This window comes from Pongo pygmaeus, chromosome X (genome assembly GCF_028885625.2).
Source record: "Pongo pygmaeus isolate AG05252 chromosome X, NHGRI_mPonPyg2-v2.0_pri, whole genome shotgun sequence".
NCBI classification, from domain to species: domain Eukaryota; kingdom Metazoa; phylum Chordata; class Mammalia; order Primates; family Hominidae; genus Pongo; species Pongo pygmaeus.
The window spans coordinates 89,203,072-89,220,753 of NC_072396.2; the positions used below are offsets into that span (position 1 = coordinate 89,203,072).

At 34.8% G+C, this 17,682-nt stretch overlaps 1 protein-coding gene across 1 annotated transcript in view; it reads right to left on the reverse strand.

Moving 5' to 3' along the window:
• Window positions 1–17,682, reverse strand: part of POF1B (POF1B actin binding protein) — a 436,069-nt gene that overhangs the window by 101,435 nt on the left and 316,952 nt on the right. The window lies entirely within an intron of this gene.

Here is a 17,682-nt window from a genome sequence, read left to right on the forward strand (position 1 = left end):
CTGTGAAGAGCAGAAATGCAGAATGTCAGGGATGAAGCCAGAGTTTCCAAGCACATGGGCTTAAAAATTCACAAAGACATGAAAATGCAAAAAACTTGCTAGAGAAAAAAAGTCACACATGTTATATGAAAGTGTCTTTTTATGGTTCTTACGTTTAGCAAAGGTAGTTACCAGCATAAGTATTAGTATTCCAGATTCCCAGGCCAAAATAATGAGTATTAGTCTAGGAATACACCAATTTTCACAGATAAATTTGCATTCTTTGCAAAACCCATCTGATAATTGCAGTTAAGGAAGATTACTAAGGGGTCTCTTTCTAGCGACTTTGCCTAATACATGAACTTGTTTATCTTACTCAAAGCCTCGTATTCTTTTCTATCATTTGTTGAAGGAAATTTGTCTAAATGATTGAATTGCTGTATAGAAAGGTGGATGGTCAAGAAAAACCTAAAGATTCCACAAATGCTTTGCATTTTGGCATTCACATCTGTTGTTTTTCATTTATGCAAGGGAATTTCTCCTGCCCTTATATGTGCCCTAGGAAGCACTGAGTTTGATTGACTTTTTAATATCTAGTTATTAAGGGAGCTGCAAGTCCTGAGAGGTGCCTTAACTGACATAATGAGATTTAAATGTGTTTACGACTTACATTTATTACTGCTTGAAATTTTGATCATAATGCCTACTTACCCTCAGATTTTGCTGTGCCATATACTTCAGCACCACTTAAATCCAGAATACTCTCATTCAAAGTGACTTTAGTAAAAAGTATCTTCCTAATGTGTATATGTGCAATAGGACCTAGCATACTACCACCATTCTAGAGAGAAAGAGAATGTTATCCAGGAAGCTAGCAGTGTTTTTTTCTGCCCAGTGAACAAAGTGTTATTATTTACTATTCACTATGTGTCAGATATTGTTCAAGGGGTTTTATGTAGATTATAATTATTTCATCATTGAAGTGACTTTATGAGGTTTATAGGTGAGAAACTGAGACACAGACATGGAGAGTTTGAAAAACTTTCCAAAGTTAAATAACCTGTAAATGGTGGGCCTGGCATTTTAACATATGGAGATTCATGTTAGAGTCTAAGCTCTTATCTGGTATATTATACAGCTAGATAAATTCTCAAATTGTTCCATTTTACAGCTAGATAAATTCTCAAATTGTTCTGTATCCTGCCATCTAATAAATCTTCTAGATGTCAACATCAAAAAACACTTCAGAAATGCTAGCCATGAGTGACTTTAAAGGAATCTTTAGATTTTCTTTTATGGCTGAGGGGTGTGCAAAAAGCTGAAAATTACCCTTAAAAACTTTTAAATTAGTTATTACATATTTACATTTATATTTGTGTGCTGAGTGCAGACCTGTCAAATCTGATCCTTGCTCATTTTAATGATATTCCTCAATAATCAATTAAAATTTTATTAGAAATCTGTGACATGTTAAACAGCCTGATAAAATATCAGATCAATAACTTACTAATATCATTAGCAGTATCACTTTGAATAAACTTTATGTGTGAACAGAGAATAGGTGTTAAGTGGGATCATCCAGTCAGCTTTGATTCATGATAAAATATAAATTAAACACACACACACACACACACAAACACACATTCATGTGAGCACACACAGAATACTGTAAATATCTGCTGCAGCCAAGAAGTGATCTATTAAATAAAGCAAGAGATTGAGATGAAGAAAAAAATTTCCTTTATCCATAAACTGGTGACCATACCTGCCCTTCACATATCTTGGAATATATAGTGTTTTGAGCCAGCTTCCTTAATACAGTTTGGCAACAATTTGTGTGTAAAGCTGATACCTTCACCCAATATCTGAGCCTCATTCATCACTATTCTCCATCTCTGGGTATGAGGGACAGAGAGCTTGAAGCTTAGGCATAGTATATTAGAAATGAGATTAAGCACTATCTGGCAGGCAAATCACATCTAACTATGAAGCAGGTGTTGACTACAATTGTTCACTTCGGAAAGGCTTATTAATCATTGTCATCAAAATTTCTACTTCTCTGACAACTCACTTTTGCATCACATGATCGGTTTCTCCAATTGGTTTTTCTCCTTTATGAGGATGATGTTCATACCAACACATTTTCGATTAAGAAATAAATATAAATATGTCTTTCTAGGTAGTAATAACACTTGCCCTATTTTACACTTCAAAATCCAAGGGATTGACATTCTGTATTCTGCATCCTTCATGATTATACCACCCTTCTAACATTAGTGAATGGAGTAGTAAGAGTTGATTCCTTATTCTTAACTCCAGATTTTTTCAGATAATCTTTAATTAAATTTCCAACAGTTCTTTTGTTTCACACAGTAATGGAGATATTTTATGCTTACTACTGAAAAAGCCTCATTTACCATGACAGATTTGGGGGACACAATTGGTAACCCTTTAGAAGTTAATTCAGTTCTAACAGACTTAAGAAAATCTTTATTGCTTTTGATTACAAAAATAATTCATTTTTAAAAATTCAAATGAGTAAATACATGAACAAAGTAGAAAATTAAACTCATCATACTGATAATAGGAGTAAGGGATAGAGCAAGGAACAGAAATGTCTGCTGCACACTTTAATGGTAATTTTTTAAAAAACAATGATTTACATTTTGACTGAGTTGTCTTGAAGGCCATCTGAAAAAGTCCTGATTTGACCTACTGAGGCTGTTGGAAAAACACAGTTGCTCCTATATTCTCACAATACAGAACACTTCTGCGATCCCAGGTGTGTGAGGGTTATTTCCCTACCCAACTAGTAAGTGATCAGTTCTACAGTGGACACCAGCTGTGTGTCCTCTAATTCAATCCTGACACTATCTACTTGGAGATAGCATTAAAACTCACAGGTTGAGGACTTTCAGTCCCACAAGACTGTCCCCAACTTCAGACACCAGTCGCAAGCCCCAGGTTTTTGTACCTGTGCTCCTGACCAACCAGCTATCAATCAGAGTTCATATGACTCCCCTCCTTGGATTTAATTAATTTGCCAGAGCGCTCACAGAACTCAGGGAAATACATACTTACATTTACTGGTTTATTATAAAGGATATTACAAACGATTCAAATGAACACTGAATGGAACAGATGTATAGGGCAAGGCACAGAGCCTCCATGTCCTCTCGTTATGCTCCATTCTCTAACAACCTCCACATGTTCAGCCATCAGGAAGCTCTCTTTGAACCTAGTTCTTTTGGGGTTTACAGAAGCTTCATTATATAGGCATGATTGATTAAATCATTAGTCATAGGCTATCAGTTTCAACTTCTCTCCCCTAAAGAAAGGTGGGGCTTAAAGTCCCAACACTCTAATCCTGTCTTGGTCTTTCCAGTGACCAGCTGCCCTCCTGAAGCTACCTAGGGGATGCCAACCCTCAGTCAATTTATTTGCATATGAAAATATATTTATCACTTTGGAAATTTCAAATATTTTAAGAGTTGTACTCCAGAAAACAAGGAAGAAGACCAAATATCTATTTCACAATATCACACCTACTTCATAAAATTGTTATTAGAATCAAATGTGAAAGTGTTTGCTGATTGTAATATACTACCCAGGCATATGATTTTAAAATATGTTATTCACAGATAATGTGTTATAATTTTTGTCAAATAGTAGGCTTTGAAAAGAAAATATGAATGCCAGAGGAGGCTACAGGCCTGGTTTATAAAAAGCTTAGCTACCCGAAACTGTTAAGGTAAAACAAATCAGTAATTAATTTATCAAAAATGATATATATATAACTATCTTAAAATATTAAATAATAAAGGTAATTATAAACCTATCATCAAATATATTTCATCAGCATCAGTAGTTTTCATGTGTATAACTAATCCTGCACTCCACCTTCTATTTTATGGGGATGATGCTCAAGTCTATCTCTAGTCCAGCCTCACCCCCGGGGCTAATGATATAATGGCAAAAGATAGAGAGTTAAAGCAAAGTTACTCAAGTCTTTTTACTTCTGCATTCTCTATGATCAAGGAGAAGTACGTACACACTGGAAAGGATCAATAACCATTGGTCCATTCAGAGGAAACTGAAGCCCCAAAGTAGATGAGATGACTGTATGAAATCACTTACATTTTACTAAATGAGTCCAACTCATTTGATTCTGCAGAACTACATTCCAGCCTTCTGACAAAGTTGAGCTTGTTTAACTGCTGTTGAGAATCTTTAGACTGGGAAATGTTTCAGATTATAATATATGAAAAAATATCTGTCTTGATTTGGAAAAAAATGAATGGCGGAGTTTACAAAGTGAGTAAGTCTGACATCAATGCAAGTCAAAATTCTATATCAGACTATAAAGTGTACGATGATACATACACCAAGAATAGAGATGGGTGATCCCCGAAAAACTTTTGGTATCTCTGCTTCATGGTCTCTGAATATCTACCCTTAAAGTCAATTTTACCAGTGGCACAGTTTTGTTCAGAACTAACTGATCCCAGTGTTCCAAAAACCATAGTAGATAAAATTATATTTGGATTCTAGACAAAATAAATAAATCCTCAGTGTGATTTGAATGAAGTGGAACCAAGCCTCTATGATCCTGGAAAATCCCCAGGGATGACTGACCTCTCCTGTAAAAAAGATTAATTTAAAGCAGCATTTCTCAAAGCGTGTCCTGAATAACACCAGTTCTACAAGGTCCTATACCTGGGAAAAAATGTTTGTGATCAAATGAGTTTAAGAAATATTTGGAAATACTTGTTTAAATATAATTTGAGAATTTTTTTATTGCTATAATACTTCTATCCTTTCCTAAGCTGATGTGCACCATGATCTTCTAAATGGATCAGTGGTATGCAGTGTTTTTCAAGTTTTGTTGGTGATAAAATATATTTTGCGTGTCATATTTTGTGTTTTTCTGATTTTTTTTCTTTTTTATTATTTTTTTCTTCTGCATGTTTTTGGCTAGACTCATATAGTAAGAATTCATATCTAGTTTGTAATTCTACTTATATAATAAAAACATACCAAAGACCATTTGATCAGCCACATTACTATACTAGTGATACTCAAGTGAGATCCTTGAACCTCATCGGGAAAACTTTTAGAATTGCAAATTCTGAGGCCCCACCCCAGACCTACTGTGTAAGAAATTCTGGTGGTGAGGACCAAGGATCTGTTTTAAAAAGCTCTCCTGGTGATTCTGATGTACACTAAGGTTTGGATATCCCTGAATTATACGAATATATTGGAGGCAGGCTTCGACAAAAGAGGATGATGGTAGTGGCACGAAGATGAGACTTCCTATTAGGTAAGAAATTGTAAGCAGCTCAAGAATAGGTGACTAGAAGTCTGCATGCAAGTAGAAGTGAGCTATGACCCTGGATAAGAGTCAACATGTTCTACATATAGGGAGAAGTTAAAATGGGCGTGAACTATAGTGTAGTACATTAATTATAGCTACATAAGGTATTCTGGCAATAAAAATAAAAGAGGATAATATTAGAGTATACCAGAAAGCTGTACACTACAGTGTTAATTAATGTAGTTTTGCAGTCAGATAGGCCTGGATTTACATTCTGGTTCTACCATGAACTAGCTGTGTGGCCTAACAAACTATGTTACTTTCCTGACCTTCTGTTGCTTTTCCATGAAATGGACAACAGCCCCTAGCAAAGAATTTGGTGTGTCCATTAGATAAAATGCATGTGAAGTGTTTAGCATGGTGTGTGGTACCTAGTAGCTGAACAACAAATGGAAATTCTTAACATTATGCTCTAGATCTGACTTGAAGGAAAGGAAGAAAGGGCTTGCCATGATTTTGCAGATAGAAATATGTCTGTAGCAGAGCATATCACATAAGAAGGCCTTACTTGTGAAAAGGGAAAACAAACAGAGGTAGGGAAATGACCAATGGCATAGTCACAGAAAAGGCTCAATCAATTTACCAAAAAGGAAAAGGTAGAATGAAGCTTGAGTGAAAAGCAAAGCAGTCATTTATAATTTAATATGCTTAGCTATGATGGAAGACATTAGTTGGAGGCAAAGTCCTGTGATATCTCTTCTAGGTGTCTGTTTTGTAATGTACAAAAATTGTAAAGAGTAACTTAAATGTAATTCATTGATTTAGAATATATGTACAAAAGTACTCTAAGCAAGCAAGAAGAAAGGAAGTAATAAAAATAAGAACTGAAATAATTGAGATTGAGAACAGAAAAGTGATAGAGAAAATAAATAAAACCAAAAGATGGTTCTTTTAAAAAAATTAGTAAAATTGATAATCCTCTGACAAGATAGACCAAAAAAGAGAGAAAATACATATAACCAAATCATGAATGAAAGAAGGACTCCACAGACATTAAAATGATAATAGAGTATCTTATAAACAATTTTATGCACACACACCCTACAACTTAGATGAAAAGGACCCATTCCATTTTCATTAGGAAATGAACCAATTCATAGTGAGAAATAGACGAACTACCACAACTCACCCAAGAAGAAATAGATAAACTTAATAACCGTATATAAATAGAAGAGATTGAATTCACAGTTATAAACTTTCCAAGAAGAAAAATGCTGAATTCCACCAAATATTTAAGGAAAAACAATACATTTTCTTTTTAAAATGTGTATAAATTTAAGAGGTACAGGTGCAGTTTTGTTACATGGATATATTGCATAGTGGTGAAATCTGGGCTTTTAGTGTAATCATCACCCAAAGAATGTACATTGTATCCATTAAGTAATTTCTCATCCCTTACCTCCCTCCTACTCTCCCACCCTTCCAAGTCCCCAATGTCTATGTCCATGTGTATACATTATTTAGTTCCATTTATAAGTGGAAAACATGGGGCATTTGACTTTCTGCTTCTTTGTTGTTCACTATAGAACTCTCCATCCAAAAACAATGGAATACACATTCTTCTCATTGCCACATAGGGCACCCTCTAAAACTGATCACATAATCCGAAGTAAAACACTCCTCAGTGAATGCAAATTAACTGAAATCATAACAAACAATCTCTTGAACCACTGCACCATCAAATTAGAAATCAAGACTAAGAAATTCACTCAAAACCTTACAATTACATGGAACTTGAATAACCTTCTTCTGAATTACTTTTGGGTAAATAATGAAATTAAGGCAGAAATCAAGGAGATATTTGAAACTAATGAGAGGAAGCATACAACATGGCAGAATTTCTAGGACACATCTAAGGCAGTGATAAGTGGAAAATTTATAGCCCTAAATGCACACATCAAAATTTAGAAAGATCTCGAGTTAACAACCTAACATCACAACTAAAAGTACTAGAGAACCAAGGCCAAACAAATCCCAATGCTAGCAGAAGACAAGAAATAACCAAAACCAGAGTTGAACTGAAGGAGATTGAGAAACAAAAAAGCATTAAAAAGATCAACGAATCCAGGAGCTGGGGTTTTTTTTTTTTTTTAATTAATAGATCGCTAGCTAGACTAATAAAGAAGGAAAGAAAGAAGATTCAGATAAACACAATGAGAAATGACAAGGGAGATATTACCGCAGATGCCACAGAATAAAAATAACCGTCAGAGAATATTATAAACAACAACCACTATGCACATAAACTAGAAAATCTAGAATAAATGGATTATTTCCTGGACACATTTACCTTCCCAAGACTAAAGCAGGAAGAAATTGAATCCCTGAACAGACCAATAAAGAACTTTGAAATTGAGTTAGTAATAAATAGACTACAACCAAAAAACGCCCATGACCAAATGGATTCACAGCTGATTTCTACCAGATGTACAAAGAAGAGCTGGTAATATTCCAGCTGAAACTATATCAAAAATATTTCTAACTCATTCTATGAGGCCAACGTCATCCTCATACCAAAACCTGGCAGAGACACAACAAGGAAAGAAAACTTCAGGCCAATATCCTAGGTGAACATTGATGCAAAAATATTCAACACAATACTGGCAAACCAAAAACAACAGCACATCAAAAACCTTATTCATCATAATCAAATAGGATTTATCCCTGGAATACAAGTTTGGTTCAACATAAGCAAATCAATAAATGTGATTCATCAGGTAAACAGAACTGAAGACAAAAACCACATGATTATCTCAAGAGCTGCAGAAAAGGCTTTTGATAGAATTCAACACTTTTTCATGTTGAAAACTCTTAATAAATTAGGTATTGAAGGAACATACTTGAAAATAATAAGAGCTGTCTATGACAAGCCCACAGCCAGAATTATGCAGAATGGGCAAGAGCTGAAAGCATTTTCCTTGAAAACAGGCATAAGACAAGGATGCCCTGTCTCACCACTCCTATTCAACACAGTTTGGGAAGTTCTGGACAGGGCAATCAGGCAAGAGAAAGAAATAAAGAGCATTCAAATACTACAGGGGAAGTCAAACCATCTTTGTTTGGGGATAGCATAACCTTAAATCTAGAAAACCTCATAGTCTCAGCCCAAAAGTTCCTTAAGCTGATAAACAACTTCAGCAAAGTCTCAGGATACAAAATCAATGTGCAAAAATCACTAACATTTCTATACACCAACAACAGTCAAGTCAAGAGCCAAATCAGGAACACAATCCTATTCATAATTGACACACACACACAAAAAACCCTAGGGATACAGCTAACCAGGGAGGTGAAAAATCTCTACAAGTAGAACTACGAAGCACTGCTCAAAGAAATCAGAGATGACATGAAGAAATGGAAAAACATTCCATACTCATGGTTAGGAAGAACCAATATTGTTAAAATGGCCATACTGCCAAAAGCAATTTATAGATTCAATGCTATTCCCATTAAACTATCATTGACATTCCTCACAGAACTAAAAAAAACTATTTTAACATTCATATGAAACAAAAAATGAGCTGAATAGCCAAGGAAATCATAAGCAAAAAGAACAAAACTTGGAGGCATCACACTACTAGACTTCAGCCTATACTACAAGGCTACACTAACCAAAACAGCATGGTACTTGTACAACAACAGACACAAAGACTAATGGAACAGAACAGAGAGCCCAGAAATAAGGCCGCACACCTATAACTACCTGATATTTGACCAAGTTTTCAAAAGCAATCAATGGGGAAAGGACTTCCTATTGAATAAATCGTGCTGGGATAACTGGCTAGCCATATGCATAAGATTGAAACTGGAGCACTCCTTATGCTATATGCAAAACTCAACTCAAGATGGATTAAAGGCTTATATGTAAAACACAAAAGTATAAAAATCTTTGGAGACAACCTAGGCCATACCATTGTGAACACAGGAATGGGCAAAAATTTAATGAGGAAGATGCCAAACGCAATTGCAACAAAAACAAAAATTGGCAAAGCGGATCTAATTAAGCTAAAGAGCTTCTGCACAGCAAGGGAAACTATCAACAGAGTGAACAGGCAACCTACAGAATGGGAGAAAATTTTTTCAAACTATGCATTCAACAAAAATCTAATATGCAGCATCTATAAGGAAATTAAACAAATTTCAAAAGAAAAGCCATTAAAAAGTGGGCAAAGAACATGAACAGACCCTTTTCAAAAGAAGACATACAGGCAGATAAAAAGCATATGAAAAATGCTTATACTACTGATCATCAGAGAAATGCAAATCAAAATCATAGTGAGATAACATCTCAGTCAGGATGGCTATTATTAACACATTTATGCTTAGCGTTCCAATAATGGAACGCTAAGCATGTGGGAGTTATTTATATCCAACTGCTCAAGTCATCGCCAAGGTCTGACTGCAAAAATTCAAAAAATTGCAACCTCAGGCATAAATGGGTTAAAAAGTTAAAAAATAACAGATGCTGGTGAGGTTGTGGAGAAAAAGGAACACTTATTGACTGTTGGTGGGAGTGTAAATTAGTTCAGCCATTGTGGAAGACACTGTGGCAATTCCTCAAAGACCTAGAGGCAGAAATACCATTCGACTCAGCAATCCCATTACTAAGTATATAGCCAATGGAATATAAATCATTCTATTGTAGACACATGTACACATATGTTTATCACAACACTATTCACAATATCAAAGACGTGTAATCAACCTAAATGCCCATCAGTGGTAGACTGAATGAAGAAAACGTGATACACATACACCATGAAATATTATGTAGCCATAAAAAAGAATGAGATCATGTTCTTTGTAGGAACATGGATGGAGCTGGAAGCCATTGTCCTTAGCAAACTAACTCAGGAACAGAAAACCAAATACCACATGTTTTCACTTATAAGTGGCAGCTAAATGACGAGAACACATAGACGGGAACAAAACACATGGGGGTCTATCAGAGGGTGGAGGGTGGGAGGAGGTAGAGGATCAGGAAAAATAACTAATGAGTACTAGGTTTAATATCCTGGTGATGAAATAATCTGTACAACAAACGCCATGACACTAGTTTACTTATATAACAAACCGGCACATGTACTTAAAATAAAAGTTTTAAACTGATCTTGAACTTAAAAGCTTTTAAAAAGTAAGATAGATACACAATTTAAAAAAAAAATTTAAAACAGCAGATGGATGGTTAAAGAAAATATGCTAAATATTCACAATGGAGTACTATTCAGTCAGAGAAAAGAATGAAATTCTATCATTCACAACAATATGGAAGGAACTGGAGGAATTTATGTTAAGTGAAATGAGCCAGGCACTAAAAAACAAGTATAGTATGCTCTCACTCATATATGGAAGCTAATAAAATTGATCTCACGGAGATAGTGAACAGAATGGTGGTTACCAGAGACTGGGAATGTTAGGGGATCGGAGAATAACAAAGGGTTGGTTAATGGATCCATACATATAGTTAGATAGAAGGAATAAGTTCTAGTGTATGATAGAACAATAGGGTGACTATAGTTAGCAATAATTTATTGTATATTTCAAAATAGCCAGAAGAGATTTGGAAAGTTCCCAACAAAAAGACATGATAAATGTTTGAGGTGATGCATATCCCAATTACCCAGATTTGATAATTACACATTGTATGCTTGTGTCAAACTATTACATCTTCAGGGAAAGAGAAAAGCAATATAGCAAACTTGTAGAAGAACAAAATAGAGCTCTAAAAAAAACAAATGAAATTAAAAGTTTAGTGGATGACTTTAATAGCAGATTGGACACAGCTCAAGAGGGAACTAATAATCTAGGGTATATACAAGAAAATATTGCTCAGAACACATCAGAAAGAGACACAAATATGAAAAATATGGACAAAAGATTAAGTAATATGGTGGACAATGTAAGACATTTTAATCAACTTCTACTCTGAGTCCCAGAAGGAGAAGAGAGAATGGAATAGGAGTAATATTAAAAAGATGACTTAGCGTTCTCCAAAGCTGATTTAAGGCATGAATCTACTGCCTCAAAACACCTAGTGAATTTCATAGAAAAAAATAAATACTGAGACATAAAGTGAAAGTGAAGAAAACCTAAGAGATAGAACAATTAAAATCACTCAAAGACAGAACCACATAAAAGATCAACAGTTAGAATGACAGCTGACTTCTGTACAGCCACATAACAAAAGGAAAATGTCAGATACCTTTTCAATGTGCTCAGAGAAAAAAACTGTCAACCTGAAGTTTTATTCCCAGTGAAAATGCCTTTCGTGAATGAAAGATACTTGGTTTAATTGCTTACTGATGTGTAAAAAATTGCCTCAAAATTTTAGGACTTAAAATACCAATCATTTTATTATCTCTCACAGTTTCTGTAAGATGAACTGGGAGTATTTCTGTGTTGAGATTTCTCATGCAGTTGCAGAGTGGCTGGAACTGGAACAACGAGAGGTGGGAGCAGGTCAGAGCTGGCTCTGCATCTCTCTTCATGAAGTGTCAGGACCTCTACATGGGATTTTTTCACATAGGCCAGATTGTGCTTATTTATAGCAAAGAAGTTTCAGGGAAGTCAGACTGCTTCCCTAATGGCTGAGAGCTTCAAGAGTGAGAGTTATAGGGAACAAAATAAAGCTTCACCAAATTTTATCACTTAGCCTCAGAAATCACATAATATCACTTCTACCATATTCCTTAGGTCTGTAAATTTAAGTTAAAACTGCCTCCTTACGTATGTTAAGTTTGGCGTAAAGACTTCTCCATAGAATGAACTATAACCTAACTGGATATGTAAACAGACTATAACCTGATCTTGTAGCCAATCACATGCAGCCAACTATTAAAACCCTGTTCAAACAAGGCAAATGCCAAGATGTAACCAGTCCAGCTGTTTCTATACCTTATTTCTATTTCTGTATATCACTTTCCTTTTTCTGTTCATAAATATTGTCTGACCATGTGGCAGCCCCAGAGTCACTCTGAACCTATTGCAGTTCTGCGGGCTGCCTGAGTCATAAATTGTTCTTTGCTCCATTAAACTATTAAATTTAATTTGTCTAAAGTTTTTATTTTAATAGGTCACATAAAAGCCATCCAATGTTAAGGGGGAAGAAAAGTAGACTTTAATCTATGGGAAGAGTATCAAAATCACACTTTAACAGCAGAACGTGGGATGAGACATATTGTTACATCCATCTTTGAAAAATACAATCTGTGTAGCCGCATTTTCAGACAAAAACAGGTCATTGTCAACTAATAATAAACCATAATCTAAAGGAGGTGATGCCTGATGCAAGGAAAGAAGAGCAAATCAAGTAGGTATTTGAAGTTAATTTAAATGAACATTATATAAAGTAATGATAATGTCTAGCAGAGTTAATGAGTAATATATAAATATAATTAAATGCACGACAATAGTAATATATATTTCAGAAGGCAGAAATGAGTTCTCAAATATCTTACTGTCTAGGATAAGGGTAAATGTATCTATTAATTTTAAATTTTGACAAGTTGCCTGTGAATGCTGCAATTTCAAGAATAACCACAAAATGAATAGAAACACAGTAGTAGAGTGAAATAAGCTAGTAGAGGGAAAAATGAAGTCATAAAAATAATCTCAACACAAAGAACGAAATAAAATGAGATAAAACATAGAACAGTTAGAACATGTAAAAATTATAAAATAAGATGGTGGATTTAACCACAAAATATGGCAGTAATCATATTAAATGCAAATGTATTGAAATGTAGTTAAAAAGACAGTTTTTCCAAAAGAATTTTTTTTAAATCCAAGAGTATGCTGTTTACAAAAGAATTATATTAAACATGAGGATAGAGAAAGGTTACAAATACAAATCAGAAGAAAGCTGAAGTAATTATATTAATATAAGACAAAATTGATTTTTAAGATAAAAAGCATTGCTAGAGACCCAGTGATCACATGATGATAAAACTTCACAAAGTAGATAGACAATTTTAAATTTATATGCATTTAATACTGTTTAAAATTATGTAAAGCAAAAATTGATTAAGGCAAAATGGCATGGTCAAATACAAACTCATAGTGCAAGATACTTAAAACATCTCTCTGAATAACAGATACAGGAGGAAGAAATCAGCACAGACATAGATTATTTGAACAACACAATTAATAAACATGATGTCTTAACCTATTTTGTGTTACTATAAAATACTACATGAGGCCAGGTAGTTTATAAAGAAAAGAGATTTAGCTCACAGTTCTGTGGGCTGTACAAGAAGCATGGTGGAGAAAGTCAAAGGAGAAGTGGGCACCTGCAAGGAGAGGGACAAATGAGGAACATCCTGGTTTTATAACAACGCACTCCCATGGGAACTAAGCTGTTTCCACAAGAGTCAATCCAGCCTCCAGTTTCGTGAGAAAAAGAACTCACTACTTCTAGAACAGCACCAAGCCACTCATAAGGAATCTGCCCCATAACCCAAACACCTCCCAGTAGGCCTCACATTCTAACACTGTCACAATGATAATCAAATTTTAACATGAGCTTTGATGGGGACAAACAAATCATATCCAAACCCTAGCACCTGCTTAGTGCACATATTCAGAATACCACACTCCTAAAAGGCAGTAGATACATTATTTTAAAGGACATACATAATTTTAAAAATTTACTGTATATTGGGTCATAAAGAAAATAGCAATTATTTTTAAAAATTGAAATAATTTAGATTCTGTCCCGTGGCTAACATATGATTAGAAATCAGTGCAAAAAAGATGAATAAATGTCCACGTATACCTGGAAATCAAGAAAAACACTGATAAATAATCTTTGAATCAAAACAATCATATTAGGAAATAAAAAATTTGACCCAAATGATAACAAAATAAGTCTCTTCACAGCACAACTTATTGGTTTGCACTTAAAAGTATTACTCAGAGGGATTATTTTTCAAATCAGAAAGATTGAAATAGAATTTCTGTATAGTAAAACACACGTGTTGTGGTGTGTACTTATATGGAACTTGACAAAGGCATTGACTTGCGCATCTGCCACTACAGTTATGATGCTGAAGTGTACCACCACTCCAAAGATTCCCCATGTTGCCACTTTATAATCACTACTCCTCTCACTTTTAACCACTAAACTGTTTATATCTCTACAGTTTAGTCTCTTCCAAAATGTCATATGCATAAAATGACACATTATGTAGCTTTTTGAGTTTTGAGTCTGGCTTCTTTTATTTAGTAAAGTTCATTTAAAGTTCATTTATGTTGTTGCATATGAATATAAATAAATTCAATCCTTTTCACTGCTGAGTAGGATTCCACTTTACAGTTGAAGGGCATCTGGGCCATTTCCAAATTTTGCCAATTATGAATTAAGCTACAATAAATATTTGAATGCAAGCTTTTGAGTAAACATGTTTTTATTCCTCCAGTATAAATATCTGGAAGTGTGTTTGATGGGCTACATGGTAGGTATGTGCTTAATTTTTTTTTTTTTTTTTTTTTTCTGAGATGGAGTCTCGTTCTTGTCACCTAGGCTGGAGTGCAGTGGCACCATCTCAGCTCACTGCAACCTCTGTCTCCTGGGTTCAAGCGATTCTCCTGTCTCAGCCTCCTGAGTAGCTGGGATTGCAGGCACCTGCCACCACACCCAGCTAAGTTTTTGTACTTTTAATAGAGATGGGATTTCACCATATTGGCCAGGCTGGTCTCTAACTCCTGACATCAGGTGATCTGCTCCACTGGGCTTCCCAAAGTGCTGGGATTACAGGCGTGAGCCACCGTGCCCGGCTGTATTTAACTTTTTAAAATGCTGCCAAACTGTTTTCCAAAGTGGCTATACTCACAGTTAGCATTTCCACTGGCAATAATAGAGAGTTCCAGTTGCTCCTCTGCTGGCCAGCATTCGGTAGTGTCAGGTTTTTATTGCTATTTATTTATACCCTAATAGGTGTTTAATGTTATCTCATTGTGGTTTAATTTGAATTTCCCTAAAGAATCATGATGCTGAGCGTCTTTCATATGCTTACTTTCCATCCATTTTTCTTCTTTGGTGAACTATCTGTTGAAATCCTTTTTTTTTCTTTTTTTAATTATTGAGGCTTGAGGATTTTTTAAAAATGTTTTCTGGATATGTCTTTTATGAGATGTACATTTTGCAAATATTTCCCCCCATCATTGGCTTGTATTTTCACTTTCTTAACAATGACTTTTGACCAGGCACAGTGGCTCACGTCTGTAATCCCAGCACTTTGGGAGGCCGAGGTCGGTGGATTATCTGAGGTCAGGGGATCGAGATCATCCTGGCCAACATGGTGAAACCCCGTCTCTACTAAAAATACAAAAATTAGCCGGGCGTGGTGGCAGGAACCTGTAATCCCAGCTACTCGTGAGGCTGAGGCAGGAGAATCGCTTGAACCCGGGAGGCGGAGGTTGCAGTGAGCTGAGATCGTGGCATTGCACTCCAGCCTGGGAGACAAGAGCCAGACTTCATCTCAAAAAAAAAAAAAAAATAACAAAAACAAACAAACAAACAAAAAAATGACTTTCAAAGTACAGAAGATTTTAATTTTAACAAAGACCAATTTATTCTTTTCTTTTTTATATATTGTGCTTTTGGTGTCATGTATATATATATATATATATATATAAATAATATTTGTCTAACCCAATGTTGTAAGAATTTTATGTTTTCTTCTAATTAATTTTGTAGTTTTTAGTTCTATGTGTAGGTCCATAATCAATGATGAATTCATTTACTGTAACTTGTAAGAGGTCCATGTCAAGATTCTTTTTTTTTCTTTTTTCTTTTTTTGCACGTGGAAGTACAGTTGTCCTAGAATATTTGCAGAAAATTCCATTCTTTTCCGTTTAATTGCTTTTTCACCACTTTTGAATTCCAATTGACTGTGTATGTGTGTGCCTATTTCTGGGCTCTCAATTCTATTTTATCGTTCTGTATCCAATAGATATAGAACACGCTTTTCCAATAGAACACTGTCTTGATTACTGTAGCTTTATAGTAAATGTTCAAATCAGATAGTCTGAAGTAGAGATAAATTAACTTTAAACATAAATGATAGGAAAGAAGAATGGCTGAAAGTCAATGACTGCCTTTCTAGCTGTCAGAAAAAGAACAGCATTAAAAACAAAGAAAGGTAACAAAGAATAAAAATTACTGAAATAGAAAACAAAGTTCAGTAGAGAAGATCAACAATGCCAAAATTGAAAAGAGTAGAGCAAATAGTAACCAAGTAAAACAGCGTGAAGCCACAGATGTATCATATCACAAAAGAAAAACCCAAAATGAATATGTATATATTGCATCAATATGAAGATAATCATATTAAAAATAATTATTTTACATTATAAAAATAATATTTTAATAAAAAATATGAACTTGAAGAATAAATAACAAGTTTTTAATACATTAAACTTAACTTTTTATATTTATATTTTTAATTTTGTGGGTAGAAGTAAGTGTATATATTTATGGGGTATATGAGATGTTTTTGATACAGGCATGCAAAGTGAAATAAGCATATCATGAAGAATGAGGTATCCATACCCTCAAGCATTTATTTTTTGAGTTGCAAACAATCCAATTACACTCTTTTAGTTATTTTAAAATGTGCAATTAAGTTATTATTGCCAGGCACGGTGGCTGACATCTGTAATCCCAGCACTTTAGGAGGCGAAGGCAGGTGAATCACTTGATTTCAGGAGCTTGAGACCAGCCTGGCCAGCATGGTGAAACCCAATCTCTACCAAAAAGTACAAAAATTAGCCAGGTTGAGGCAGGAGAATTGCTTAAACCCAGGAGGCAGAGGTTGCAGTGAGCCGAGATTGCACCACTGCACTCCAGCCTGGGTGACAGAGTAAGAACTTGTTTCAGAAAAAAAAAAAAAAAAAAAGTTATTATTGACTATAGTCACCCTGGTGTGCTGCCAAACACAGCATTCTTTCTACTTGTTTTTGTAAACATTAACCAGCCCCACCGCTCCTCTACCCCCTCCTATAACTATATGCCATTTTAACTGGGGTGAGATGATATCTCATTGTAGTTGTGATTTACCTTTCTCTGAAAATCAGTGATGTTGAGCACATATGCCTGTTACATATGCCTGTTTGCAATTTTTATGCCTTCTTTTGAGAAATGTCTACTCAGAATGTTTGGTCCATTTTTTGATGGGATTATTACATTTTTTCCTATAGAGTTGTTTGAGTTCCTTATATATTCTTATTATTAATTCCTTGTCAGATGGATAGCTTCAAAATGTTTTCTTCCATTCTCTGGGTTGTTTCTTCACTTTGTTGATTGTACCCTTTGCTGTGCGGAAGCTTTT